This window comes from Equus caballus, chromosome 19, assembly GCF_041296265.1.
Source record: "Equus caballus isolate H_3958 breed thoroughbred chromosome 19, TB-T2T, whole genome shotgun sequence".
Lineage (NCBI taxonomy): Eukaryota > Metazoa > Chordata > Mammalia > Perissodactyla > Equidae > Equus > Equus caballus.
This window is the reverse complement of record NC_091702.1, coordinates 69,937,781-69,965,144: the sequence shown is the minus strand read 5'-3', so window position 1 is coordinate 69,965,144 and position 27,364 is coordinate 69,937,781. Positions and strand designations below refer to the sequence as shown.

The window sequence follows — 27,364 nt, the reverse complement described above, 5'->3', positions numbered from 1 at the left end:
TATAAGAAGCATATTTAAATATTTAATGAGCTTTGTAGATTCAACGTTTGTATTTTTAGTTTTCAAAATTTGGACCTAGAACCTATGCATAGAAGAAAATAGGCTGAATCAACAGATTCAGGAGCTGATGAGCTGCTTCAGGAGGTGTGTATGTGCGATCACGGCAGGTGCCTGAATTGGGAAACTCCCGGAGAGAATACACAGAGACACACGTCCTTTACTGCAGCGTCGCCTCCTTCACGGCCACGTCTTGCTCAGTCAACGCCCATGACTCGGATCAGTTAGATTGGCTGATCCTCGCTGCGTGGGGCGGGCCGCTCGGTGGTGGGCAGAGCAGCAGAAGTGCAGAGCAGGGTGGATGCTGCTGGCCCCCTCCACACACGCTGTGTACTTGGTGAGTTTATCTTCCACAGACGACAGCTGGAAACTATTTTGTGATAAATAGTAGGAACTTTCAAGATGTTCGTGTCATTTGACCTCACAGTTTCACTTCTAGAATATGAAAGATATAAACAGATGTTGTGAGAAAATTTTGCATACAGAAATGCTTATCTCAATATTATTTATAGTAGCAAAAAAGATGGAGGGAACCCTTTCAATTTTGCAAATATTTACTGAGCACCTGCTCCGTAGCAGATATCCTTCTGGGTGCTCGGCCGTATCAGTGAACAAAATAGTCTCCTGCTCTCAGGGCGTCTGTGGTCCAGGGAAGACGAAAGTAATAGAGATGCAATAAGTACTTACGTAATACAGCGTGGTAGGAGGGGAGGATGCTCTGGGGGACATGCAGGAGCGCCAAGGAACGTGTGGGGTGGGCTGCGGCATGGCCAGGGCGAGCAGGCGATGTGACCCGAGCCAGTCGTGAGGGCGCCAGCCATGCAGATGTCTAGTGGGAAAGAGCAGAATGTAACCCATGGGAGTGATTCAGCAGAAGAGAAAAATGGATGAAGTAGAATTTCTTTTACTAACCTGGGAAATGCTAACGATACAATATTCCGTGAAACAAGCCGGGTATAAACTATATTCAGTACTGCAGTTTTTAGTTATGCGCACACACATGTCTTCCTTTATTCCACAAATATTTCTTGAGCACCTACTTGTTTATTGTATAAATATTTACATAGCACTTACTATATTCCAGGCATTGTTCTAAGCATTTCCAAATATTAATGTTATTGAATTTTCATAACTTTGTTACAAAGTAGGAACTATTTTGACCTCATGAATGGGAAAGATGCTAATCAATTACCTAAGGTCGCGTGGTCAGCAGGATGGAGGTGGTTCTGCTCTTAGACTGTGCTCTTGATCAGCGTAGCTTCTGCCTCCTCTTTGCTGGGTGCTGTTCAGGCACTGGGAAGGGAGCAAAACTCATAATTGCATGCTTAGAAGAAAATTCTGGAAAGATATATGCCAAATGTTAATGCTGATTTTTCCATGTGGCTGGAATTACAGATAATAGTCATTATTTTGCATACATTTGCGCACTTTCCAAATTTTCTATAATAAAGGCATTTTAAATTATAACTAGAATATTAGATATATTTTGATAGTACAGTGCCTTCTACAGTGCTTATAATAAAAGCGTAAACAGTTAAAGCTTGAAGGAAGAGCCGGAACAAGCCTTTGGTCTCCCTTGCTGTAGGTCGGTTTTTTCATCAGATGTGTTTCTGGCGCATGGTGTGTTCAGCAGAACATGGTGGAAAGGTGACTGCACTGGCAGTGAGGCTCGGGCCCCACTTCTGACACCAGCAGGCTCTGCAGCTTCGAAGGAGTCACTTAGCCAGTCTGGGCTTCAACCTCCTCGTTTGTAAAATCAGAGAACGGCACTATTTGAATCTGGCCTTTCCATTTCCTACTTTCTGTGAGTCCACGGCAGTTTTACTGTCTCACCCTAACTCCAAGGCAAGTGACTGGAAACAGACGCTGGGATATGAGTTTACCAGCTTTAAACTTTATTATTAGCTTGCAAATAGCTTAGGTGACATGTGGACAAAAACCCTTGAAGTCTGTGTTAATTCGTTTTCTTAGTGTAACTGAGCTATGAAGTGTTGTTTCGTAGACCAAATAAATGCTGGTCCCCATCTGAAAGTCTGCTTCACGTCCCTTTGCTTTCATGAAAGACCTACATTGGTGCCTGTTTTTGCTAACTGAGAGAAGTACAAAGAGGGTTTTTGCTTTTATGGAAAAAAAGTGAAAATAGCGTCCAGTGTTTGTTCTGTGGCTCCTGGGCGCTAGAGGTAGCCGCGCCCCCAGCAGTGACAGTGGCGCCGCTGATCTCCTTCTCCAGGGACCACACAGCATCTCCGCACCTTGGCATCCGCCTGCCATGGCTTTGAGCTGTGTCTGTGAGCATCGGTGCTGTATCTTGATTTACGTGGTAGGTTATTTCCGGGTCTGGGACCACTGAAAACCTCCCCGTATAGATTAATAGTAGCTGCTTCCTAGCCTTTCCCTGTCTCGGCTAATGAAGAGTTTCACAGAGACGCTCTACTGCTGGATAGTGGGACACCTGCAAACATTAGCAAATTCATAAGGTTTAACTTAGTACATGGAAAGACAGTAATAATCAACAACCACTCATCAATTGATTTTAAAATTACTATCACATGCATAGAAACACTTGCGGTTCAAATTATTAGAAAATTGTGCAGTATAGACTGGCCCACTTTGGAGTCAGAGTTTGCTCGGTGAGGATGGAATCAGTCAAAGATGGATCAGAAGAATCAAGCCGTCCAATGCCGTCAGAAGAGGAAGGCTGAGACATCTACGTGTCTGCCTGGAGATTCAAAATCTCTCGCCCATGACCTCCACATGCCACCCCACCCAGCCTTGCCAATGGGACCAGGATCCTTGAAATCCCTTAAGTGCAGAAGGCTCCCTTTTCTTGCACATTGCCAAAGTTAGGCTCTGCCAAGAAACCCCCACTTTCCTTTCCCTTGGCTTCCTGGCTGGCCCCAAACTCCTTTTCCAGAGGGCTGGCTCCTTGAGTGATTCTGCGTGTCTGTATGCTCCTCCAGGTTACATTTTATGACTCTAAGGTCTTTTCCTTTTACTGGTTTTCTGGTTTTCAAAATAGGATGTAATTCACGATAACCCTCAAGTATTGACGACACAATTTGCTCCTTCAGTGCAGCACAAGATCCGGTTGGGCTCGAAGAAGCAACTTTTCCTCAAAATCTAGGCTGAGAATAAACGACAGTTTTCCGTGAAGCCGCTAGAGCTCCTCCACATGCAGCTGCGGGGCCCTGTGCTGTCAAGGGGAGAAGTGTCGCCCGCGCCCATGGGTCAGCCCTCATTCACGCGGGCGTCTCTGGCGGCGAACCCGTCCGGCAGCTTCCTCTACTGACTTGTGTTGCTAACTAGGCTCAGTTACGGCCTGTGCTGCCGAAGAAGTGCACGTGCTGTCAACACGCATATCTCACAGATTTTAAGACTGCACAAATTCAAAATCACTATTTTAAAAGTTTCCTTTCTCTGTTTTGGCTACCTGGCCCTTGAGATTGCTCTGCTTTCTTGTATACATCCTCGGTTTTCATATGTCCTGTGTCGACAGGGAACTTTTAGAGGATTTTTCTTTTAATCAAAATGGAAAAAATATCTATGGGCACTGAAATAGTAAACACTAGAAAGTTACAAAAGCCCCCAGACTCTGAAAATACAACAGAATTATTGTATCTATTATTGTCTGTTTTGTGGTTTCAGTCCTCCTCTCACGTGAATTCTGTAGACTCTAAGGTGGTCTGTACTAGACACTATTCCATGGCTCGTGTATTCTGAAGATAGCCGTTCTGTTTTCCCCTAAGTTCCTGCTCACTGTCCTCTTTATTTTAACTGGGAAAGGACGAATTGTATCATTCTCTGGGTACAGCTGCTGTGGAATTGATTAAATACAGCTTCAGCACTTTCTCATCGCCTTGCCCTCGTTATGAGAGTGTCTTGCCCATTGACAGACTGTCAGATCTTTTTAAGTTATAAGGGATAGAAACCCAACTCAAAGCAGCCTGAGCAAAACTGGACTTTACTGATCCACCACCTGGTAGAGAAGAAAAGCTAGTGACACCAGGTAGACCAGACCCGGGGCACAGACTGTGTCTTCAGGTCTCCTCTCTCTGTGGCTCAGCTCTTTCCCTCTCTGTGCGTCAACCTCAGTCCTGCCTGTTGCTTCCCAGCTTTCTTCTGCTGGTACCCCCAGGCCTGGAGGATACCAGCTTAGTGTCTTCAAAGAAGAGAGAGCCAACCCTTTTTTCCCACTGTCCATATTGCAATCCCAGGAAGGGCCTCTGTGGGGCCTTGCTGAGTCACTCGCCCACCAGTGAATGAACCACAGAGGCCGGGAATGTGTGGTGTGCCCCAGTGACCAGCCCTGGGTCGTTCTTTTGGTAGGGGATGGGGCCTGGGCCAGGCGTGTCAGGAGAAAAGGAAGAAGGGATGCTTGCAGAGTAAGCAGACAAATGCAGCAGCTGCCATGTTTACCATACCATTGATGAATAAGGCATTTGCAATATTCAGCTTCTCATTATGGTAGCCAAACATGCTAGATTTTCTGGAACAATCCTGATTTCAAATATACTGTCCCAGTGAGTCACCGTGTGTTCAGAGTTTTAGACTGGAAAATTACATGCTTGTACTCTAAGGCATGCAGCGATTGGCTCTCACAAAAGAACAGTTTGATCATTTTTACGTGAGTATGTATTTTTTAAAAAGGTTTAATTAAAATGTGCTGGAGTATGAATTTAAGGGGAACATAATCAACAGTAGGTGGTAAAGAATGTAGCAAAATACTTTTATAAAAGAAAACCAGTGGAGGTTTTGGGTAAGCCTTCAACCTTGCCAGCAAGCATCCCTTGCCACCTGTAAGCTTGTGTAACGCGCACCACTGACATTTCGGCTGCTGTTTTCCTGGCACTTCCCGGAGCTCATTACTTATGCTTTGCAACTTTACTTCACAAACTATCACTTGCTAATGAGAGAGCTCATTATTTTCCGTGGGAAGTGCTTCACTGCCTAGAGCTGCCATTTGCAGGAGGATTTCTGTTCCCGCTGGCTCCATCCGCGGTCCTCTCCCTCCCGCCAAGATAAACATCCCTCCCACCAGACACACACTTCCAGCCTTGGAACCGAAGCAGCTATCAGTGGTCTACAAGTCAGTCTGTTTCTCCTTCACTCACAGATGCCACACGGGCCCTGGGCATGACCCCGAGGGATTAGAGACATTAAGAGTCGGAGGGAGAAATACAAGCATTAGAAAGGCACTCACTTTATGTAACTCACCACACCGTGGCATTTTGTTAAAACATGGGAGCGCAGGCCTCTCCCTCATTACTCCCTCAAATGGCCTCTCATTTGTTGAAATACAATGCTGTCTTTTTTTTCTTTTTCTTTTTTGTGAGGAAGATTGGCAACAGATTTGCTTGCGGAAGATTAGCCCTGAGCTAACACCCAGGCAGATCTTCCTCGATTTTATATGTGGGATGCCTGCCACGGCCTGGCTTGATGAGCGGTGCGTAGGTCTGCGCCTGGGATCCAAACCCATCCCAAACCCAAGTACCCCAGGCCACTGAAGCGAAGCACGTGGACTTAACCACTACACCACCCGGCCCTACAATGCTCTTTTTAATAAGCCCCCAAATGAGCACAACAACCAGGTGTGACCAGAAAAACTGCAAAAGGCCATAAAAGCTAATTATCATAAAATGCCCCCAAAGCTTCTGGACCCAAGGGGCTTTTCTTAAGGTCACTGCCACTATGCGGCTACAGTGTATGCATGTGAGACCCGAGGAGAACCAACAGGCAGCTAAGAAGGGAGCACAGACAGCCGTGTGCCTTTCAGGGCAAGTCCCTCAAGGGGCCACCCGTGTGGCTGTTCAGAACAGTGTGTTTGGAAAGTGAATTTAAAGGACGAGAATACTTTTGCCATCTTAACACCAAAAAAGGGAGAAAGTACGCTGCAGGCTGTGGGAGTCGCAAGATGGTTGGGGCATGCAGTGTGCTCACTTAAAACCCTTTAGAGACTTCCCATTTTTTCTTACTCTCTTGCATTTCCTGACGATAGAACAGAAAGCACGCCACGGTATGCAAGTGACATGTCACTTTACCCATTCCAAGGGCTTCATGCGCTATTTTTCCAGCAATTGAAATAAATCGGGGCCGGAATTAGGTTTTCCTGAAGGGCTGGAGAGGCGGTGGAGGCTGAGTCACGGTGAATTCCTGCAGAGCCGGCAGGAGTTTCCCTCCCTCCATCTGGGTGGTGCTGGTGCAGTTTGCAGAGAAACGTCTGGGATGGCATCATCGACTATAAAGGCTGCTTAAGCTCCTGACGAGCGAGTCTCTGAAATGTTTTCAGTGAAGGATGGGGGAGGAGCATGAAATGCCCTCAGGTTCGTTCATTTCCTCATTGTAATGCTGTCGGATGGAGGACCAGGAGATTGAGTGCTTGAATAATTAACTCATTTACAGCGTGAGTTGTACGCACGGTTTGCCTGACGTGCCTCTTGTGAAGTGGAGCACGCACTAAACCTCTCCCCAGGCAGCAGAAGCAGGGAACAGCTCAAGCTGTTCCAGGTCTGGCTAATCTGGGAAGGTGCACTTAATAAAAGGATGAGAACTTAAAGGGAGTGGAGGAGCAGAGGGTCAGATACTCTCTTCTTCCTCCAGAACAGGGTTGGCGATCTTTTCTATACAGGGCCAGATAGTGAATATTTTAGGCTCTGCAAGCCACGTGGTCTCCGTTGCATCTTCTCAGCTCTGCATGAAAGCAGCCATTATAGTATGTAAACGAATGGACGTGGTTATGCTACAATAAAGCACAATGTATTGGTATTAAAATTTGAATTTTATGTAATTATAAAGCGTCACAAAATATTATTCTTCTTTTGGCTTTTTCAACCACTAAAAATGCAGAAAACGTTCTTAGCTTAGAGGCAGGACAGTTGGTGGACCCGTGCGTGGTGGTTTCAGTCCCACTGTGGAATGCTCAGTGTGTTTCTCCACTCAGCTGTGGAGTGACTGTGTCCGGGGCCTGCGGTCAGACAGAGCATGGTAAAGTTGTAGAATGTCCCGCTGAAATGGCCGGTAGAGGCTGTCCAGTCCCACACGCCCTCTCTCAGGATGACCTCCAGCATTCCGGTTCCTTGTGAAGTGTGGTGGGACGTACAGAACAGGACAGGATGGACAGTGGAAGGTCCTGGTGATTTCATTTGCCTCAGGATCTGCTTCTTGGCTTTGCAAGTCCAGTAACACTGATAAGTGCTTCAGGTTTTATTGGACCAGGTGAGGCTGGTACATGGTAACTCAGGGTAATAACGCTTTTGAAGCTCTTTTCCCATTTGCAATCTTAAGAAACCCAAGAATCTCTTCTCAGAATAATTTTTTAAAGGCATAAAAGAAAATATACTTGCCAGTGATTATTTATAATGAAAAAATTATGTTAAAATACAGTTATAAATGATTTGTGCTATGGTGACATGAGCTTCATTACCTCGGTAAATTACGAGATGTAGTGAAGTATGAGGAACATACATGGTATTTTGCAAATAATACTTCATGTCATAATGTGATAGAAAAATCTGTCCTTTGTTTTGGAAACAAAGCCTTAGGTCCTGTTAAACTCTCATACAATACGGACGTACATAAGGCAGCACGCAGTGCAGTAACTTTCCACAAGCACTGTAATACCCCCCTGCAGTCTTCCCTATTGTTCCCTCTCGGCCTAACACAGAGGAAGGTAAAGCACAGGCGTTTGGCAGAGGTGGTCATGACTCAGAAAACCTGCGGTCTGCATTTCCCGGGTGGAGACCCCACTGACAAGCGGGCTGCTCGGAGTCAGCGCTGGGATGCGTGTGTATTCGCTGCTCTGACAGCTGTTTCTGTTTCTTTTTGGAACCACTTCTCTCAATGACACACCTTTCTCTCTGCGACGGTTCTTCCTCTGGCTCATCTTCGTTCACAGCGGGCCTCCCAACAATTTCTGGAAACCTTCCGTAGGCGCTTCACAGATGCCCCCAAACAGGACCGCTCCCGGCCCTTCCCCGCGCCCCGCGCGCCCCTCCGGGCACCTGCTTCGGCCGGTGGGGACGCGAGCGAAATGACAAGCGGGGCCTTGCGGGCACCTGCGCTTTGGGGTCGGCTCCTCTGTTCTCCCTGAATCCTGGAAAGCCCCGGAGGAAGCAGGGCTCGTCTGCCAGACGGTGGAAGTCACACGCCTTCACGGTGACACCGTCCTGGGCCCGCAGCCACGGACGAGCCCCGCGCGCTGAGCCAAGGCCCCGGCGCGCCCGCCCCGCCCGCAGCGCCCCCGGCGCGTCGGACCCCGAGCCGTACTGAGTGCTTGTGCATCTGAGCCTCAGTTTCCGACGGTTTGTTCCGCGGCAGAAGCCGCCTGCTCACGGCCGCCCCCTCGCCCTCCTGCTGCCCCCGGGGACACTGCCCCGCGAGGATGGAGCGCTCACGCCCTGCGGGAGCCGCTTCCAGAGGGGAGCCCAGGGGACTCGCCCAGGACCCCACGTCTACTGGGCGCTGTGGGCGAGTAAGGCCCTGGTGTGATCCACGACTTCTCCTTCGGTTACAGGAGAGAATATGATAGATAGTGAGCTCCCTGCTTAGGGCGTTTACATGTAGAAAACTGTCACAGAGAGAAGGCAAGGCTCCGACAGAGGAACAAGCCGCTAGTGACAGAATTTCAGGAATCAGTAGAGATATTTATGGGCAAACTGGGTTTCCTACCAGACCTCAAGATTCAGTAAATGCATTTGTGGAGCTTATTCCACGTTCAAAGCCATGGCCAGCACTAGGGCGGAGTCGGCAACGCTGGTTCCCAGGACGCAGGATTTAAGCAGGCGTTCATCTCGGCTGGCGCAGGTGCAGAGGGATGCCTGCTAATGCTGTGCCGGCGCCCCGCGGTTCTGTGCCCTGTGCCAGTGCCTCTTCGTGCTGTGCCCTGTGCCCGGCGCCCCACGGTTCTGTGCCCTGTGCCAGTGCCTCTTCGTGCTGTGTCCTGTGCCAGCGCCCCACGGTGCTGTGCCAGGAGCCCCGCGGTGCTGTGCCAGTGCCTCTTCGTGCTGTGTCCTGTGCCAGCGCCCCACGGTGCTGTGCCCGACGCCCCGCGGTTCTGTGCCAGTGCCTCTTCGTGCTGTGCCCTGTGCCGGCGGCCCCCGGTGCTGTGCCTGGCCCTGGTCCGCGGCCTCCTGCAGGGCATCGTGCTGGCACTGTTTGCCGAGACTGGAACCAGCCGGCCTGCAGCCCCGAGGCCACCCTTCTCCTGTCTGTCCTGACCGCGGCTTGCTCCGGCCTCCTCTGCCCCCTGCTTCACCTGCAGGCTCTTCCGCGCCCTCGGCCGGTCGGGCTCCTCCTGGGTCGGGATGAGACTTCGGCTGCGCGGCGCCCACGCCTCTGGCGGATGGTTCGCGTGAGCTTGGGATCCAGTCCAGGGGTGGGACCTGCAGGAATTCCGCTGGGTGCTCCTGCGAAAGGCAGCCTCTCGTCAGAAGGAACACACGGGAGGGAAACCTCTTCTTCGCTGGACACAGTCTTGTTGGCAAATGATGCCTCGCCCTGCTACAGACATTTGCACGGACGAGGGTTGGACTGCTGAGGTGCTGGAGACGGCAGAGACAGCAACGTCAGACCCTGGTCCTCAATGACAAGGCTAACCCGCCGAATTAACCACAAATAAGCACTCCCTCTTGCCTTTTTTTAATGAGATAAACTTTTAAGCCACTTTTAGTCAATTTTCTGTTAATTGAAGCTAAAAATGTATTTGTTGCAGCCAAAGACTCTGAATTTGCAGGAAGAGAGTTCTGCCTCTTGGGGAGACTGCTAATTCTTCAGAACTTTACTTGAACAGCATACATAGTATCTCCTTCCGTGTTGAGCATGGTTAAAGCAACAGAAAGTCACTTATGAGAGCGAGGTCTTAGGAATCGGTGTAATCCATCTGTGTGGGCTGAGCTACCACGTAGCCACAGGCCGGATGGGGTCAGAGAGGAACCTGCAGCTTCTGTTGTGGCAGAGGCATCTGAGGACGGGGTGAGAAAGCAGGCCCAGACAGAGTGCTCTGTGTGACAGGGTGACGTGGGAGCAGCACAGCAGACTGATGGGGAAAGGGCCTCACACCAGCAACGCCCGGGAAAGCTTCCTGAGCACCGACTGACGGCCACGGAGCTGTAGAAATAAGTCCGGAAAAGGCATGTCCTGCTCCTGGAGACTTGATTTTTAAGAGAAATTAGAGATACGAGAAGAAAACAGTGATGTCGTGACTGCACGTGTTACATTCTGAGTTTCTCTCGCGGCTCCACCTCCACCCTGGGGTGAGGGAAACAGCCCTGGAAACTATGGAAGCAGAGAAACGAAAATAAAATACACTCTGAAGAGGAGATGAGAGAGGATTAAAAAGAGAGGTGGGGGGCTGGCCGCTGGCCTAGTGGTTAAGTTCGTGTGCTCTGCTTCTGTGGCCTGGGGTTCACGGGTTCAGATCCCAGTGTGGAGCTATGCGCCACTCATCAGCCATGCTGTGGCAGCGTCCCACGTACAAAATAGAGGAGATTGGTTCAGCAACAATCTTCCTCAAAAAAAAAAAAAGAGAGGCAGGAGGGGAAACAACAGTTGTTGTCCACCTACCATCTGCCAGGAGCTTTAACATGCTTACTCATTTAATTTCACAACAATCATGAAAAGAACAGATTTTTACCCCTCATTTTATAGGTAAGAACTGAGGCTCAGTAAGCTTATGTGACTTGCCCATCTGGGTGATGGGGTTGGGATTCAAATCCAGGTCCACTGTGTCATGTTGCCACAAATAAAAAGTCTTTGAGTTTAGAAAGTGGACTGCAAAGTCTGTAAGAGAAGAGGACAAAAATGAAATCTGTTACTAAATGAAACTTGTATCTGGAGTCCTTCACGTTGTGAGTGAAATGCAAGACCTGACAGCTGGCTGGTCTGGGCAGCGGGTGAGGTGGAGGCAGACCGGACGTGTCGGGCAGGAAGCGAGGAGAGAGGGGAAGACGGGCTTCCGGAAGGTGCAGACGAGGCACGAATGTGGCCTTGTGTAATTCAGTTCCATCGGAAGGGATTCTGCTGTGAGGTGGGGAGACAGAAAAACGGAAGAGGCCACAAGATGTGCTGGGTTGAGGGCACGGGGGTGCAGTGGGCCACCCCATTGACCCTGTACCTGAAGCTGCCCCACATGCTCAGTAGAAACAGGGATGGAGAAGTAACCAGCTGGGTGTGGCAGTGGTCCTGTGAGGCACCACAATTTTCATTTGCAACACAATCCTACTGTCCTCTCTTGGTCCTTACCTGGAGCCCAGCTTTCTTTCCAAGATGGAAAGCCTTCCTAAGAGGGACGCATGCCAAGTGCAAAGGGATATGCTTCTGCCTGGACTCTCTGCGTTAGTTCTGCCTGGGGCAGGTAGCCAGGAAGAGTTGCCACAAGCCACCGGAGCAGGAGGAAGGCGGCCTTCCAGAGAAACCCAGAACATCAGCTCATAGAAGCTCTCTCTCTGTCAGACCGTCTACCTTGCGTGTTTCACAGACACCTTACTTTCAGCATGTTCCAAACTGGACTCATTTTCTTTCCCTTTGCCCTGCTCTTTCCTGTCTTCCTAACTGTAGGTGATAACATCAAGGCAGACCTGTCAGAAGCTGCCATTCCATCCTGGACCTTCCCTCCCCGTCTCTGAGGCATACCGGGTCCCTCCAAATGGCTCTCTCCTGTCATTGTCTCCTCCATCAGCTCCTTCCATGTCATTGCCCTGCATCAGATCCTCACCATCTTTCGTTCAGACCCTTCTGGCTGGTCTTGTCCTTCTTGTCAGGCTCTTCTCAGTTCGCCCCCCCAACTGCCCAGAGCGTGCGCCCCACCACACCCCGCTGTGATCAGCTCCTCACGACCTGGACTCAAGCCCAGCTCTCAGCTGCCCAGCGTAGTACAGGAGTCTCTCCCGTAACTAGCCTTAGTACTTCCAACCCTCCCTGCTCCCTGCTCTTTGCTGTGAACATTATTGTTCAGCAACACCTAGCATCTGGCAGTTCTCCAGACACTGCACGGTTGATGCCCGAGTCTTCGTTCATGCCTGGATGCTTTCTCATCCTCCACTTCCTTGCTGACTCTTTATCATCACCTGTGTGCTGGAGGGACACCCCAGGCTGGCAGCCTGGGTGACACTCGTCACACTGTCCAATTAATAACCCTCAACTTCTTGTTGTTTTAAAACAAGCAGACAGGAGTGTTTTTTTACAAATACCCTTTTAAAACTGTGCAGACGAGTTTGGGGACCACTGCTGGCATCATACGAGAGGATGTGCTGCTGCCGTCTTGCTCACTTGTCACCTGCAAACGCCAGCCGACCGTGGGCCTCTGGGGACATCACTGTGAGGTCACTGGATGGCTCCTGTTTCTTTTTCCTTGTTCACCTTGAAAAGTTCGTCTGAGCCTTGCCCCTGCAGGCTGAGAGTGGAGGCCCCAGGCTGGGCTTGAGGTCTGACCACTTGGGGAAGTATTCTCTCTGAACTTCGTGGACTGATGAACATCCTTCGCCACAAGAGCCCTTGGCACTGAGTTTCAAGAGCTCACAAAGCGGGTGACTTGCAGCCATCATGCTTTCCTTGATATCAAGGAGAGTTGAAAAACTGATGTTTTTCTCTTGCAAAAATAGACTTTTTGCAAACTATGATCCTGGGGCAGAGGGATTCTGTCCAGTCCGTGCTACAGGCACAGGTGTAAGGTGTCTTTCCCTTTCATCTGGAAGGATGGCCTTTTGCTGGTCTACGTGTACCCTGTCGACTGGTTTCTTAATGGGTGTGAAATTATAACAAATGATTGTACACCGAGCAGTGCTGCCCTGAGTGTATGTGGCCCTGTAAACGTGCGCTGACTGTGCCTGTTTTTGCCTCCCGTGGTGGGGGGAGGGCAGGGAGGGAGGCCTTCTCGTTGGCCCTGGAGCCGAGAGAGCAGCGGAACTTACTGGGAGTGGTTTTCTCACCTGTAAAATCAAAGCCTGCATGGCCTCAAAGCTGGCTCTCTAGTTATAAAATTTTGTATCCAGTACTAAAATACTAAAAGTTTTAATGCTGGGATGATGGATTTTTGATCACTTTTAGCTTCTTTTCTACTTTTTTGTTTTCCAATTTTTATCTATATTTTTTACTGGCTCATTTTAGAAAACAAAAATAATATACAAAATTACATTGCTTCTCTGCCATGTACCAACACATAAATTATCCCATTTAATTCTCATATCTACACCAAGAGAGGTTGTTGTTCCCACTTACGACAGGGAAGCTAAGGCACAGAGAGACGGGATAACATCCCCAACGCAACTGGTTGGGCTACAGAATCAGCATCAGCTCAACCCACAAATTCCTAGTATACCACAGTGCTTCCGTTTAAAACATTTTAAGAGAATGACAATTCCTTATACATGTTTTAAAATAAAATAGGACTAGGCAATCAAAAGAACTGGTTGGAGGAAGTTAACTGGACTGTTAAGGACAATACTGAAACTGGCTGTGATTCAAACACTGCAGGGTGTTTTCTGTTTTCTAGTGGGTGAATTTAAAATGTGCCACTGTCAGAGCTGAAAGTGCACCTGCTATCTGCTGGGAATGTCTCCGTCTCCTGACGTCCTTTTCGAGTCGAGCAGTTATGCAGGTCTTGCTCCTAGTGATGCGTGCGGTGCCCTCTCTGAGCCACGGGTCCGCCCTCCATCCAGCTCCTCCACTGGCTGTCACCCAGCATCATGGCAGATCTCAAGACTCTGCAGACTTGGCCCACTACCAACTGATGCGGCCTGACTTTAACTGCTTCTCAATCCTTTCAGTAATCTCTTGTTGACCCTCTAACACCGTCTGCACAAGAGCTCTTCCAAACCTTCGCTCACTTCCAATTTAGGGTGCCATCCTTCCCTCTCATTTTGAAGTGGACAACTTCCCTTCTTTATTAAGAGAGCATCCTATGTGAGCTTTTTAAATTGCTCCTCTTTACATGTCCTTTTGTCCTTTTTTTTTTTTCCAGTCTGAGAGTAATGAGTGTCTCTTTTTAGGGTTAATGCTTCCACTGGAGTCCCAGGCGTCATGCCTTGATTATCTTGCCCTCCAGCATCATTAGTCTTTCTCTCTCTACTTCATCCTTACTTCCGCCATGTTGAATTATACATTCCTTAACTGCGCTCTGCATCACCCAACTTCTCTCATACATCTCTTCTTTGTTTAACTTTCAGAATTTGTTCTATTTCTCTATATTCAATATCTCCAGATTTAAACCTTCTGTCCCCTCTCTAGTTCCCTACAATACTGATTTTGAAGCTCCATAGTCTAGTAAAGCTACTCTCTCAAAAGGCCTTAGTGACCATTTTCCATTTTCCTATGAATATAATGACCTTTGATAATTCCTCTTCTTGACATCTCTTAAGCACTTGACTTGGTTTTCAATTCTCTTTTTCATGAACTTTTTTCTCATTTCCAAGACTATTTCATGATGACTCTGTCTTTTCTGTGGCCCTTCTGTCCAGTTTCTCTATGTTCTTCTTTATATATTTCATTTCATAATGATTTGCTCAAATATTTGACAACAAATTCATGTCTCTTCTTTTAATCATAAGATATTTACACCTTTTTCCAGAAAACCCAGAAAAACCTCCCATCTGCATCCCCACTCCCAGCCTGCGTGCAGCTTTACTGCAGCACTGCCAAGTGGGCTGGTACTCAGAGAGGAGCTGGCGGGTGCAATTCCATCATTAGACTGTGAATGCCTGAAGTTAGAAACCATCACATTTTCACTGATGTTTTGAAAGGGATGGGTAGAGGGATTCTAGAGAAGGGGTTGTCACACTCATTTAGGGGCAAGTGCAGCCCATTGAATGGGGCCTGCCTGACCTGTACTGCTCTTGCTGTTGCCACCCAGTTTGAGCACTCATCCTAACGCCTCTGAAGTGTTGCCAGGCCTTCTGGTTTCCTCCTGGACTGCACTTAGTTCCTTGGAATCCATTTACAGGGCTTTTTGGAGGCCTTAACTCTACATTCAGAGATAGTCAAATAAATATTTAGTTAAATGAATTTACTTTTTCAACAAAATTTTATTGAGCACCTACTCTCTGCCAGGCACTCTTCTTGATGGTTGGACCACATCAGTGAACAAAATAGAAAACAAAAATCCACGCTCTTGTGGAACTTGCATTTCTTTTATTACATGTCTATTAAGGAAATTTCATTTATCCTACTTTTTTTTTTGAGGAAGATTAGCCCTGAGCTAACATCTGCTGCCAATCCTCCTCTTTTGCTGAGGAAGCATGACCCTGAGCTAACATCTGTGCCCATCTTCCTCTACTTTATACGTGGGATGACTGCCACAGGATGGCTTGACAAGCAGTGCATAGGTCCACACCCAGGGTCCAAACCGGCAAACCCTGGGCCACCAAGCAGAACCTGGGAACTTAACCTCTGTGCCACTGGGCTGGCCTCTCATTTATTCCATTTTTTTTTTAATGTTATGATAAATTACAACCTTGTGAGATTTCAGTTGTACATTTTTGTTAGTCATGTTGTGGGTACACCACTTCCCCCTTTGTGCCCTCCCCCCACCCCCCCTTTTCCCTGGTAACCACCGATCAGATCTCCTTGTCAATATACTAACTTCCACCTATGAGTGGAGTCATATAGAGTTTGTCTTTCTCTGACTGGCTTATTTCGCTTAACATAATACCCTCGAGGTCCATCCACGTTGCTGTGAATGGGCCAATTTTGTCTTTTTTTATGGCTGAGTAGTATTCCATTGTGTGTATATACCATATCTTCTTTATCCAATCATCAGTTTCTGGTCATGTAGGTTGGCTCCACGTCTTGGCTATTGTAAATAATGCTGCGATGAACATAGGGGTGCAAGGGACTCTTGGGATTTCTGATTTCAGGTTCTTAGGATAGATACCCAGTAATGGGATGGCTGGGTCATAGGGTATTTCTATTTTTAACTTTTTGAGAAACCTCCATACTGTTTTCCATAGTGGCTGTACCAGTTTGCATTCCCACCAACAGTGTATGAGGGTTCCTTTTTCTCCACAACCTCTCCAACATTTGTCGCTCTTGGTTTTGGATGTTTTTGCCAATCTAACGGGGGTAAGGTGATATCTTAGTGTAGTTTTGATTTGCATTTCCCTGATGATTAGCGATGATGAACATCTTTTCATGTGTCTATTGGCCATATTCATATCTTCTTTTGAGAAATGTCTGTTCATGTCCTCTGCCCATTTTTTGATCCAGTTGTTTGTTTTTTTGTTGTTAAGCTGTGTGAGTTCTTTGTATATTATGGAGATGAACCCTTTGTCGGATAAGTGGCTTGTAAATATTTTTTCCCAATTAGTGAGCTGTTTTTTTGTTTCAATCCTGTTTTCCCTTGCCTTAAAGAAGCTCTTTAGTCTGATGAAGTCCCATTTGTTTATTCTTTCTATTGTTTCTCTCAACTGAGGAGTTATAGTGTCCGAAAAGATTCTTTTGAAACTGATGTCAAAGAGTGTACTGCCTATATTCTCTTCCAGAAGACTTATTGTTTCAGGCCTAATCTTTAGGTCTTTGATCCATTTTGAGTTTATTTTGGTGTGTGGTGAAAAACAACGGTCAATTTTCAATCTTTTGCATGTGGCTGTCCAGTTTTCCCAGCACCATTTGTTGAAGAGACTTTCTTTTCTCCATCGTAGGCCCTCTGCTCCTTTGTCGAAGATTAGCTGTCCATAGATGTGTGGTTTTATCTCTGGGCTTTCAATTCTGTTCCATTGATCTGTGGACCTGTTTTTGTACCAGTACCATGCTGTTTTGATCACTGTAGCTTTGTAGTATGTTTTGAAATAGGGGATTGTGATTCCGCCGGCTTTGTTTTTCTTCCTCAGGATTGCTTTAGCAATTCGCGGTCTTTTGTTGCGCCATATGAATTTTAGGATTGTTTGTTCAATTTCTGTGAAGAATGTTCTTGGGATTCTGATTGGGATAGCATTGAATCTGTAGATTGCTTTAGGTAGTATGGACATTTTAACTATGTTTATTCTTCCAATCCATGTGCATGGAATGTCTTTCCATCTCTTTATGTCGTTGTCAATTTCTTTCAAGAAAGTCTTGTAGTTTTCATTGTATAGATCCTTCACTTCCTTGGTTAAGTTTATCCCAAGGTATTTTATTCTTTTCGTTGCGATTGTGAATGGGATTGAGTTCTTGAGTTCTTTTTCTGTTAGTTCATTGTTAGTGTATAGAAATGCTACTGATTTATGTATGTTGATTTTATACCCTGCTACTTTGCTGTAGTTGTTGATTATTTCTAATAGTTTTTCTATGGATTCTTTGGGGTTTTCTATATATAAGATCATGTCGTCTGCAAACAGCGAGAGTTTTACTTCTTCATTACCTATTTGGATTCCTTTTATTTCTTTTTCCTGCTGAATTGCTCTGGCCAACACCTCCAGTACTATGTTGAATAGGAGTGATGAAAGTGGGCACCCTTGTCTTGTTCCTGTCCTCAGAGGGATGGCTTTCAGTTTTTGTCCATTGAGTATGATGTTGGCTGTGGGTCTGTAATATATGGCCTTTATTATGTTGAGGTACTTTCCTTCTATACCCATTTTATTGAGGGTTTTTATCATAAATGGGTGTTGGATCTTGTTGAATGCTTTCTCTGCATCTATTGAGATGATCATGTGGTTTTTGTTTTTCATTTTGTTGATGTAGTGTATCATGTTGATTGACTTGAGGACGTTGAACCATCCCTGTGTCCCTGGTATAAATCCCACTTGATCATGGTGTATAATCTTTTTGATGTATTGCTGTATTTGGTTTGCCAGAATTTTGTTGAGGATTTTTGCATCTATGTTCATCAGTGATATCGGCCTGTAGTTCTCCTTCTTTGTGTTGTCCTTGTCAGGTTTGGGGATCAGGGTGATGTTGGCTTCATAGAATGTGTTAGGGAGTACTCCATCTTTCTCAATTTTCTGGAACAGTTTGAGAAGAATAGGTATTAAGTCTTCTTTGAATGTTTGGTAGAATTCTCCAGAGAAGCTGTCTGGTCCTGGACTCTTATTTTTGGGGAGGTTTTTGATTACCATTTCTATTTCTTTACTTGTGATTGGCCTATTCAGATTCTCCATTTCTTCCTGATTCAGTTTTGGGAGATTGTAGCAGTCTAGGAATTTGTCCATTTCTTCCAGGTTGTTCAATTTGTTGGCATGTAGTTTTTCATAGTATTCTCTTATGATCCCTTGTATTTCATTGGTATCTGTTGTGATTTCTCCTCTCTCATTCCTAATTTTATTTATTTGAGATTTCTGTCTTCTTTTCTTGGTGAGTCTGGCTAAAGGTTTGTCGATTTTGTTAATTTTTTCGAAGAACCAACTCTTTGTTTCATTGATCCTTTCTATTGTCTTTTTTGTTTCAATATCGTTTATTTCTGCTCTTATTTTTATTATTTCCATCCTTCTACTGACTCTGGGCTTTGTTTGTTGTTCTTTTTCTAGTTCTGTTAGGTGTCGTTTGAGGTTGCTTATGTGAGCTTTTTCTTGTTTAGTGAGGTGAGCATATATTGCGATGAATTTCCCTCTTAGGACTGCTTTTGCTGCATCCCAAATGATTTGGTATGTCGTGTTCTCATTTTCATTTGTCTCCAGATAATATTTGATTTCTTCTTTAATTTCTTCAATGATCCATTGTTTGTTCAGAAGCGTGTTGTTTAGTCTCCACATTTTTGCTCCTTTCTCTGCTTTCTTCTTGTAGTTGATTTCTAGTTTCATAGCATTATGATCAGAAAAGATGCTTGATATTATTTCAACTCTCTTGTATTTATTGATGTTTGCTTTGTTTCCCAAAATATGGTCAATCCTTGAGAATGTTCCATGTGCACTTGAGAAGAATGCGTAACCTGCTGTTTTTGGATGAAGTGTTCTATATATATCTATTAAGTCCATCTGGTCTAATTTTTCATTTAATTCTATTATTTCCTTGTTGATTTTCTGTCTGGATGTTCTGTCCATTGGTATTAATGGTGTGTTGAGGTCCCCTACTATTATTGTATTGTTGTTGATGTCTTCTTTTAGTTCTATTAAGAGTTGCTTTACAAATTTTGGTGCTCCTGTGTTGGGTGCGTATATATTTATAAGTGTTATGTCTTCTTGGTGGAGAGTCCCTTTTATCATTATATACTGTCCCTCTTTGTCTTTCTTTATCTGTTTTGCTTTGAAGTCTACCTTGTCTGATATTAGTATAGTGACACCTGCTTTCTTTTGTTCATTATTAGCTTGGAGTATTGTTCTCCATCCCTTCACTCTGAGTCTGTGTTTGTCTTTGGGGCTGAGGTGTGTTTCCTGGAGGCAGCATATTGTTGGGTCTTGTTCTTTGATCCATCCTGCCACTCTGTGTCTTTTGATTGGGGAGTTCAATCCATTTACATTTAGAGTGATTATTGAGATGTGGGGGCCTCCCACTACCATTTTGTGTCTTGTTCTCCAGTTTTCTTCAATTTCCTTTGTTTCTCGTCCCATGGTTTAATCTGTTCTGATGAAGAGCTGCTACTCTCTGTTGTTGTCCTTCTACTTATCTCCCCTGCTTTTGGTTTTGTAGCCCCTTTCCTTTTTTGGATTTTTCAGGAATGAGGGTTTTCCTGAGGATTTCCTGAAGAGGAGGTTTTGTGGCAATGAACTCCCTTAATTTTTGTTTATCTGGGAAAGTTTTTATTTCTCCATCGTATTTGAAGGATATTTTCGCTGGGTAGAGAATTCTTGGCTGTAGGTTTTTGTCCTTCAGATTTTTGAATATATCATTCCACTCTCTTCTAGCCTGTAAAGTTTCTGATGAGAAATCTGCTGATAGCCTGATGAGGGTTCCTTTGTAGGTTAGTTTCTTTTGCCTGGCTGTTCTTAGTATTTTCTCCTTGTCGTTGACTTTTGCTAGCTTCACTACTATATGCCATGGGGTTGGTCTTCTTGCATTGATAAAGTTTGGGGATCTATTGGCTTCTGTCACCTGAAGATCCATCTCTCTCACCAGATTTGGGAAGTTCTCAGCCATTATTTCTTTGAATAGGCTTTCTGCCCCTTTCTCCTTCTCTTCTCCCTCTGGTATACCTATAATCCTTATGTTGCATCTCCTAATTGTGTCTGATAATTTTCGGAGAGTTTCTTCATTTCTTTTTAGTCTTACTTCTCTCTCCTCCTCTGCCTGCAGCATTTCTATATTCCCATCTTCCAAATTGCTAATTCTTTCCTCCATATTATCAGCCCTACTGTTCAGTGCATCTAGATTTTTCTTAATCTCCTCTATTGTGTTCTTCATTTCCAGTATTTCTGTTTGGTTCTTCTTTATCATATCAAACTCTTTTGTGACATAGCTCCTGAACTTGTTGAGTTGTCTATCTGAATTCTCTCTTAACTCATTGAGTATTTTAATGATGGCTGTTTTGAAGTCATCGTCATTTAGGTTATATATCTCATTTTCTTTGGGATTGTTTTCTGTGTATTTGTTATTTTCCTTCTGTTCTGGAGATTTAATGTATTTTTTCATATTGCTTGATGTTGTTGATTTGTGCCTCTGCATAGAGATAGAGTTTAGTTGCTCCTTCCACTTGTTTCTGCTGCTGTGGTGGGGGAGCAGCTGTTTATACTGCACCAACCAGGAACCCTATCCACAGTTGCTAACTGGGCCTGGGCCCCTCCTCATAGTCACAGTGGTCCTTTGGATTCCCTTTTCTGCCATAGGGGCCATCACGAGGGGGCTTCAGGCTGCTGGTGCCTACTGTTGCAGCCCACCTAGACGTGCTCCCTCCTTGGGGTCTGCAACGGTGTTATGGGCTTTTCCAGTGGCCAGGGGTAGGATCACTTATATTTGCCACTCTGTCACTGTCGGCACCCACAAAATCTCACTTGTCCACTATGGGTCACAGCAGAGCTATTGGCATCTTCTACAGTCTGTGGTTAGCTCACCTAGCTATGCTACTTTTGTCCCGGGGTCTTCCAGCCTTGTGGCTGCTGGATGGGTGCTCTCTACTAGTGCTGTGCAGAGGCTTTCCCTGAGGCTGCTGTGAGCCTGTAGGGTTTCCCCCTAGGCTACAGAGCTGGGTCACTGGAACTCCACCCAGCCTCAGTCCTGTTCCCCAGGAACTTGGGGAGCCCTTTGCCCTGTCTGGGGGATAGCTGGAGATCCTGATTTCAGTGGTAGCTGGTCAGCTGCTGCCCTGCCTGATATTCTCCTCTCCGGGACCCTCCCAGTGTTGTGGATGCTGGGTATGGCCCCTCCGCTAATAGCAGACAGAGAGTTTTGTCTGCTGCCCAGGCAGAACTCTGGAGCTTCCCCTCCAGGGCGTGGAGCTGGTCTCTGGAGCTCCCCCCAGCCCCAGTCCTCTCTGAGATCTCCGGCAATCCCTTACCCCACAGGGCGGGCAATGGCAGCTGGGGGTCGCTTCACCCTCTGGGATTCTCTCCGGGACTTTCCCAGAGCTGTGAATGCTGGGCGTGGCCCCTCCACTAATGGCAGACAGAGAGTTTTGTCTGCTGCCCGGGCGGAGCTCTGGAGCTTCCCCTCCGGGGCGCGGAGCTGGCCTCTGGAGCTTCACCCAGCCCGTCCTCTCCGAGATCTCCAGCAATCCCTAGCCCCATGGGGCGGGCAACGGCAGCTGGGGGTCACCTCGCTCTCTGGGATTCTCTCCGGGACTTTCCTGGAGTTGTGAATGCTGGGCGTGGCCCCTCTGCTAATGGCAGACAGAGAGTTTTGTCTGCTGCCCGGGCAGAACTCTGGAGCTTCCCCTCCGGGGCGTGGAGCTGGCCTCTGGAGCTTCACCCAGCCCCAGTCCTCTCTGAGATCTCCGGCAATCCCTTTCCCCACTGTGCAGGCAATGGCAGCTGGGGGGCCTCCGTACCCTCAGTGATTCTCTCTGGGACCCTCCGGGTGCCATGAACACTAGGTGGGATCTCCCCACCAATGGCGGGGAGAGACTCTCCCCGCGGGCTCAGGTGTGTAACTCTAGAGTTTCCCTCTGTGTTTAGGAGTAATTGTGGGGGGTTTAGGTAGGGTTCTGGTCACCTGTTTCCACCGTCACTCCTCTGTTGTGTGCTCGCTCCTGCCCTAGGTGTGTGTTGATCTTCTGGGGGCGTCCATTGGAAGAAAGCCGCTTGCAGGTACTAGGCTGTTCGGTCGGGGTCGGAGAGTTTTCACCTATCTCCACATCCTGGAGGGAAGTCCATCCGCCTTCCGATGTATAGTCGTGTGGGTCCCTCAGACGTCCTGAGATGCTATCTGGATATCCTTTGTTAAGCGATGAGTGTCCAAATAATTGTAGACTCAAAGGGGGAGAGACAAAGAGGACTACTCACGGCGCCATCTTGGATCCTCGATCCCATTTTTAACATTGAAATATATTTACAGCTCAAATTATACAGATGTAGTCACATCCTACTAGTAGAGAAAGCCACAGCTCCCCATGCATTTGTAAATGCTGTGTCCACTATCCTCTATCAGTGATATATCACCACAGCAGTGCATTGTCACTGTTCCATAAGCCATCTCAAACTCAGTGGCTCAAGAGAATAAGCTTGTCTTGTTGCTCATAAGTCTATGAGTCAGCTGGACAGTTCTGCGGGTCTGGACCAGGCTTGGCAGGTCTCAGTTGGGCTGACTCACACATCTGTGGAAACCTGGCAGGTCAGATGGCAGCTGCATGGTCTAGAACAGCCTTGCTCATGCCTGCTTGTGTGCTGGCTGCTGGTTGAGCTGGTGGAGGTAACTGGGCCAGGTATGTCTCACCATCCTGCCATGGAGTTTGGCTTATTCACATACTGGCGACAGGGTTCCAGGGGAGAAAACAGAAGAGATCCAAGCCTCTTGAAACCCCAGCTCAGAACTGGCACAAGGACTCTTCCAGCATGTTCTGTGGCCAAAGCAAGTTACAGGCTAGTCACGATTCAAGGGGTAGGAAAATGGATTCTACCTTCGGCTGTCACAGCAAAGGGCGTGGACAGAGGATGAGGATGTGGATATTTTGGCAATCCGTCTATCACAAATTCCTCGTCTGCAGGTGCAGTATCTGATAGAAGGCTTATACAGAGGTTATTGCCTGCCAGTCATTCTACACAATTATCTTCCTTCTGTAAGTGTTTCATAACTTACTGTGATGATAAAACTAAAATGTAAACCCCTAGATGGTTGTGAGCCCCTTGAGGACAAGGAACATACGGAGTTCATCTCATCCTCCTCCATGGCGCATAGCACAGCATGGTGCACAGAACAGACTCAGAATGTTTGCACAATCCATTATCTGCTGAATCAGCGATATGAACCAGCAATGAAGAGCACAGGGGGTCGTGCTGAGATGTCCCCTCCCATCTTCCGGCTTAAAGAGGGTGCAGCAACACTGTCATGCCATGTTCTTTCCCAGTATTTGGACAGCTGATGCGTTTCCCTGTGTGACGCGGAAAGAGTTGAAACACCTTAAACTGATCCCTAACAGTCGTCTGGTGCTTCTGAGAAGACGTGAAGGTTAATTTCTTCAGACAGTTAATGCCGGCTAAGGAACAACAACAACAAGACAAAAGGACCAGAGGTCCGGCCCTGGGCCAGGAGCTAGAGATGGGCGGAGCTAAAGCCAAAGAGCCTGTGTCTGGGGGCAGTGGGGGGCTGGTGAAAGGCCCATGGGGGAGGGGCTGGTGAAGGTCTCCGTGGGGGAGGGGCTGGTGAAGGGCCTGGTGGGGGAGGGGCTGGTGAAGGGCCCATGGGGGAGGGGCAGTGAAGGTCTCCGTGGGGGAGGGGCTGGTGAAGGGCCTGGTGGGGGAGGGGCTGGTGAAGGGCCCATGGGGGAGGGGTTGGTGAAGGTCTCCGTGGGGGAGGGGCTGGTGAAGGGCCCATGGGGGAGGGGCTGGTGAAAGGCCCATGGGGGGGGCTGGTTAAGGGCCCATGGGGGAGGGGCTGGTGAAGGGCCCATGGGGGAGGGGCTGGTGAAGGGCCTGGTGGGGGAGGGGCTGGTGAAGGTCTCCGAGGGGGAGGGGCTGGTGAAGGGCCTGGTGGGGGAGGGGCTGGTGAAGGTCTCCGTGGGGGAGGGGCTGGTGAAGGGCCCATGGGGGAGGGGCTGGTGAAGGTCTCCGTGGGGGAGGGGCTGGTGAAGGGCCCCCGGATCTCCCACCTGAGTGGAGCAGCTACCGGTGTTAACGAGGGAGGAACAAGCCTTTCAGGAAAAGCACCTGAATTATCTGGAGATGAGGTCCAGGTAAAAAGACAAAATACAGGCAAATTATAAAGACAAGCCATCTTCACCTGGAATTTGTGAGACATGTTACTGCTAGAAAATTCTGCTATTAATAAAGGAATTTTTTCTCACTTTTCCCAAGGATGTTTTATATAATATATGCAGCCAGAGAAGATGAAAAAAAAAAAAAGAGAAAAGCTTCTTAGCTATAAGTGTTTGCTTTTTGCATTTGTAAATGTAATTCTGTCAACTTTGAAGAGCTGGAAGGAAGTGAGATAGACGTATGTGAAAAAAAGGACTTTAGAAAAATTGGAGACAGGAGTAATTTTTAGTTAGAATTTACTTGATTAAAGTGTATTCTATTTTCTTTAGGATATACTTTATTCTCTCATATCCTATTTACTTTACAGAGGAAGACTGGAATTGTTTAAATTAAGTTTGAATTTCAAGCCTTTGTTTTAATTGAAACCAGCACCAAGGTAAACTCAAAAAGGAGACTAGACTCTCTAGCCTGGGTAGTATAGAATAATTACTACACAGTATTAATTTAATCGCAAAATCTACCACACAAATGCAACAAACTGATAATATTGATGTAAACTATTGTCTTCAGAAAATTTCGTCTTTTTTCAATAGCATGGGCATCAGGGTTATGTCTTACAACCCCAAATTTGTATTTTGCTCAAGCTATCCAGATCTTATTGCATTAGGCAAATGCCATTCAGAAGAACAGTAGCTCATGTAAATGCCTTTAATATTGTTCATGGGTTTTACTCCCGCAGTCGTTTGGAAATATGTACTCTCGTACTACCAACCTTACTCAATTTCGATGGTGCATTTATGCATTTTCATGACAATTTGAAGCAGCTGACTGTCTGCCTCTTGCAGATTCTGCGTGCTTTTGTTCCTGCCTTCTGCTCCAGTGCTCTCATCTATGTTTCTCCCCTTTACTTACCTTCCTACTTTTCCCTCCATCCTTACACGCCTCTTGGCACCAACTCACATCAGCAGGCAGGACTGCAGGCTGAATTATTAAGTTTAGCTTTAGGCGACACACAGATGTGTGTGCGTGTGTGTTTTAATCAGCCTGTTATTTATGGCTGCTTCACAGTGTCTCATGCCCTGGCAGAAAGGAGGCCATGGCACCTCGTGCTGCAGGACAGCTTGGCTAGCTCTCCTGCTCACGGCAGCTGAGGTCTTTGCATCTGTTGTGACCGCAGAAGAATGAAAAAGTGTACAACACCAAAACTAGACGAAACTACTTTTGTACTTCAAATATTAACATATTTCCCAGTCCCTATAATTTTTGCCCTTTAGTAAAATAATATTGAATTAAGCTGAGCATCCTTCAGAAATCGGGTCAGGAACTGGAGTGAAGCTCTAACAAAAGTGAAGTGAAATTTATTTCCCTGTACAGTTCAGCTGTCCGCAAACACATTCCCCCACTTACCCATTCATTCGCTTGCTCAGTAAACGTTTACTGGTCAGCTCCAGTGTTGCAGGATCTGTTCTGAGCCCTGGAGACAGAGCCATGAACACAGCACAGGTTTTGATCTCTCTGAGTTCATGTTTTTAGTTGGGAGAGACAGAAAAGAAATAGATGGAGAATTGCTTCGACGCTGATAGACGCTAGAACTAAAGCAAATCTAGAAAAGGTGCCCCTGGTAGGAGTGATTTCAGATAGCTGGGCCCTCACCCCTGACACTTGTCTGATCAGAGGCCTGCGCCAGCAGGGCGTGAGCTGCGGACACGAGGGACGTGTGCTTCACAGGGCCGGGAGCGTGGTGTGTGGACGGTGCAGGCTGAGGGCAGCTTGGCTGCAGCACGAATGAGAGCAGAGTGGAGGTCTGCTCGGCACGTGGATGTGGGGCTGGGGTGGACCCAGTAAAGGCAGTGAGTGCTGGTCATGCTTAGCCCTGACAAATAAAAATTGCAAGCAATAGGATATATTGGAGAATATGAGGAATATGAGGAAGCCATTTGGTATAAACCTGATTCGGCCTGAACTTGTCTTTCCAAAAGGGCCTGACCAAGTCGTTGAGCATGCATTGTATATCTGCTTTAGAGATTCCCTATGGCAAGAACAAAGGCCCTTGAGATAAAGGTGCAACTTCCCTCTCCCTCCCAACATTGGCATTTCTTTAAGGATTAAGCATCTTTCCTTAGGCTAGAAACTGATTGCTGCTCTCACCTGTGACCACCCAGCTCAAGACAATAGACTTGCCTCCTGCTACGCCCTCTGAGACAGCAGACTGTGTCAGTCAAGCGCTGTGCCGACAGGGCAATCTTGTGACTATTGTGGGAGGGACATTTCAATCATATGTGAAACGTCCTGTATGGGGGTATATAACCACTCTGTATACCTCACTTCTTTGGTGCCCTTTCTTCCTTTGGGAAGAAAGGCCCCAGGCCATGGTCCTCAGATTTCAGCTCAGAATAAACTCACCCAAATTTTCATTTATAGATTGGTTATGGATTATTTTCGTCGACAGCCCTCTGGGCCTCAGAAAAGGTTCAGGCTGTTGCTGAGTAACATGTGAAGTGGTGGGAGGATTCTGAGTGGAGGGAAGATAAGCTTGACAAGATTTGTTTTAATTTGAATTTTTTTCACCGCTTTTAAGTGTGGAGTTCAATAATGTCAACTCTATTCATGTTGTTGTGCAGCAGATCTCCGGCACTTTTTTGTTTTGCAAAACTGAAACTCTGCACGCACTGAAGAACAGCTACCCATGCTCCCTCCCCAGCCCCAGGCAACCACCATCCACTTTGTTTCTACGTGTTCCATGACTCTAAGTACCGCATATGAGAGGAATCATCCAGTGCTTGTCATTTTGTGCCTGGCTCATTTCACTTTGATATGGTTTTTGTATTTCTGACTTAATATCATGTTATCTTCTGTTACGGCTTCTGTGAAGGGTGTAGATCAAGAGGGGCAAAGGTGGAAGCAGAGGTGAGCTCTGAGGCTGCTGCCTTGCTCTGGGCAGAGATGTGGTGCCTGGACCACGGCTGTGGCAGTAGAGGTGCTGACAAGAAGACAGACGCTGGGTAGATTTTTAAGGTAAAGCCAATAAGATGTGCTGACATTTTAAGACATGTGATGTGAGAGAAAGAGGAATAGGATATGAATCATCATATAGTGAGTTTTCTGAAGAATGTAATCATTAATCCTTTAAC

The 27,364-nt window shown here is 46.8% G+C and overlaps 1 long non-coding RNA gene across 2 annotated transcripts in view; it reads left to right on the top strand.

Annotated features, from left to right (window-relative positions):
• Positions 1-312: 312 nt before the first annotated feature.
• LOC138919012 (uncharacterized) overlaps positions 313-27,364 on the top strand; it is a 32,468-nt gene continuing 5,416 nt past the window's right edge. For both annotated transcript variants that reach the window (XR_011428913.1, XR_011428912.1), the window contains exon 1: positions 313-394. This is a non-coding gene — a long non-coding RNA (uncharacterized lncRNA). The remainder of the gene's footprint in view (positions 395-27,364) is intronic.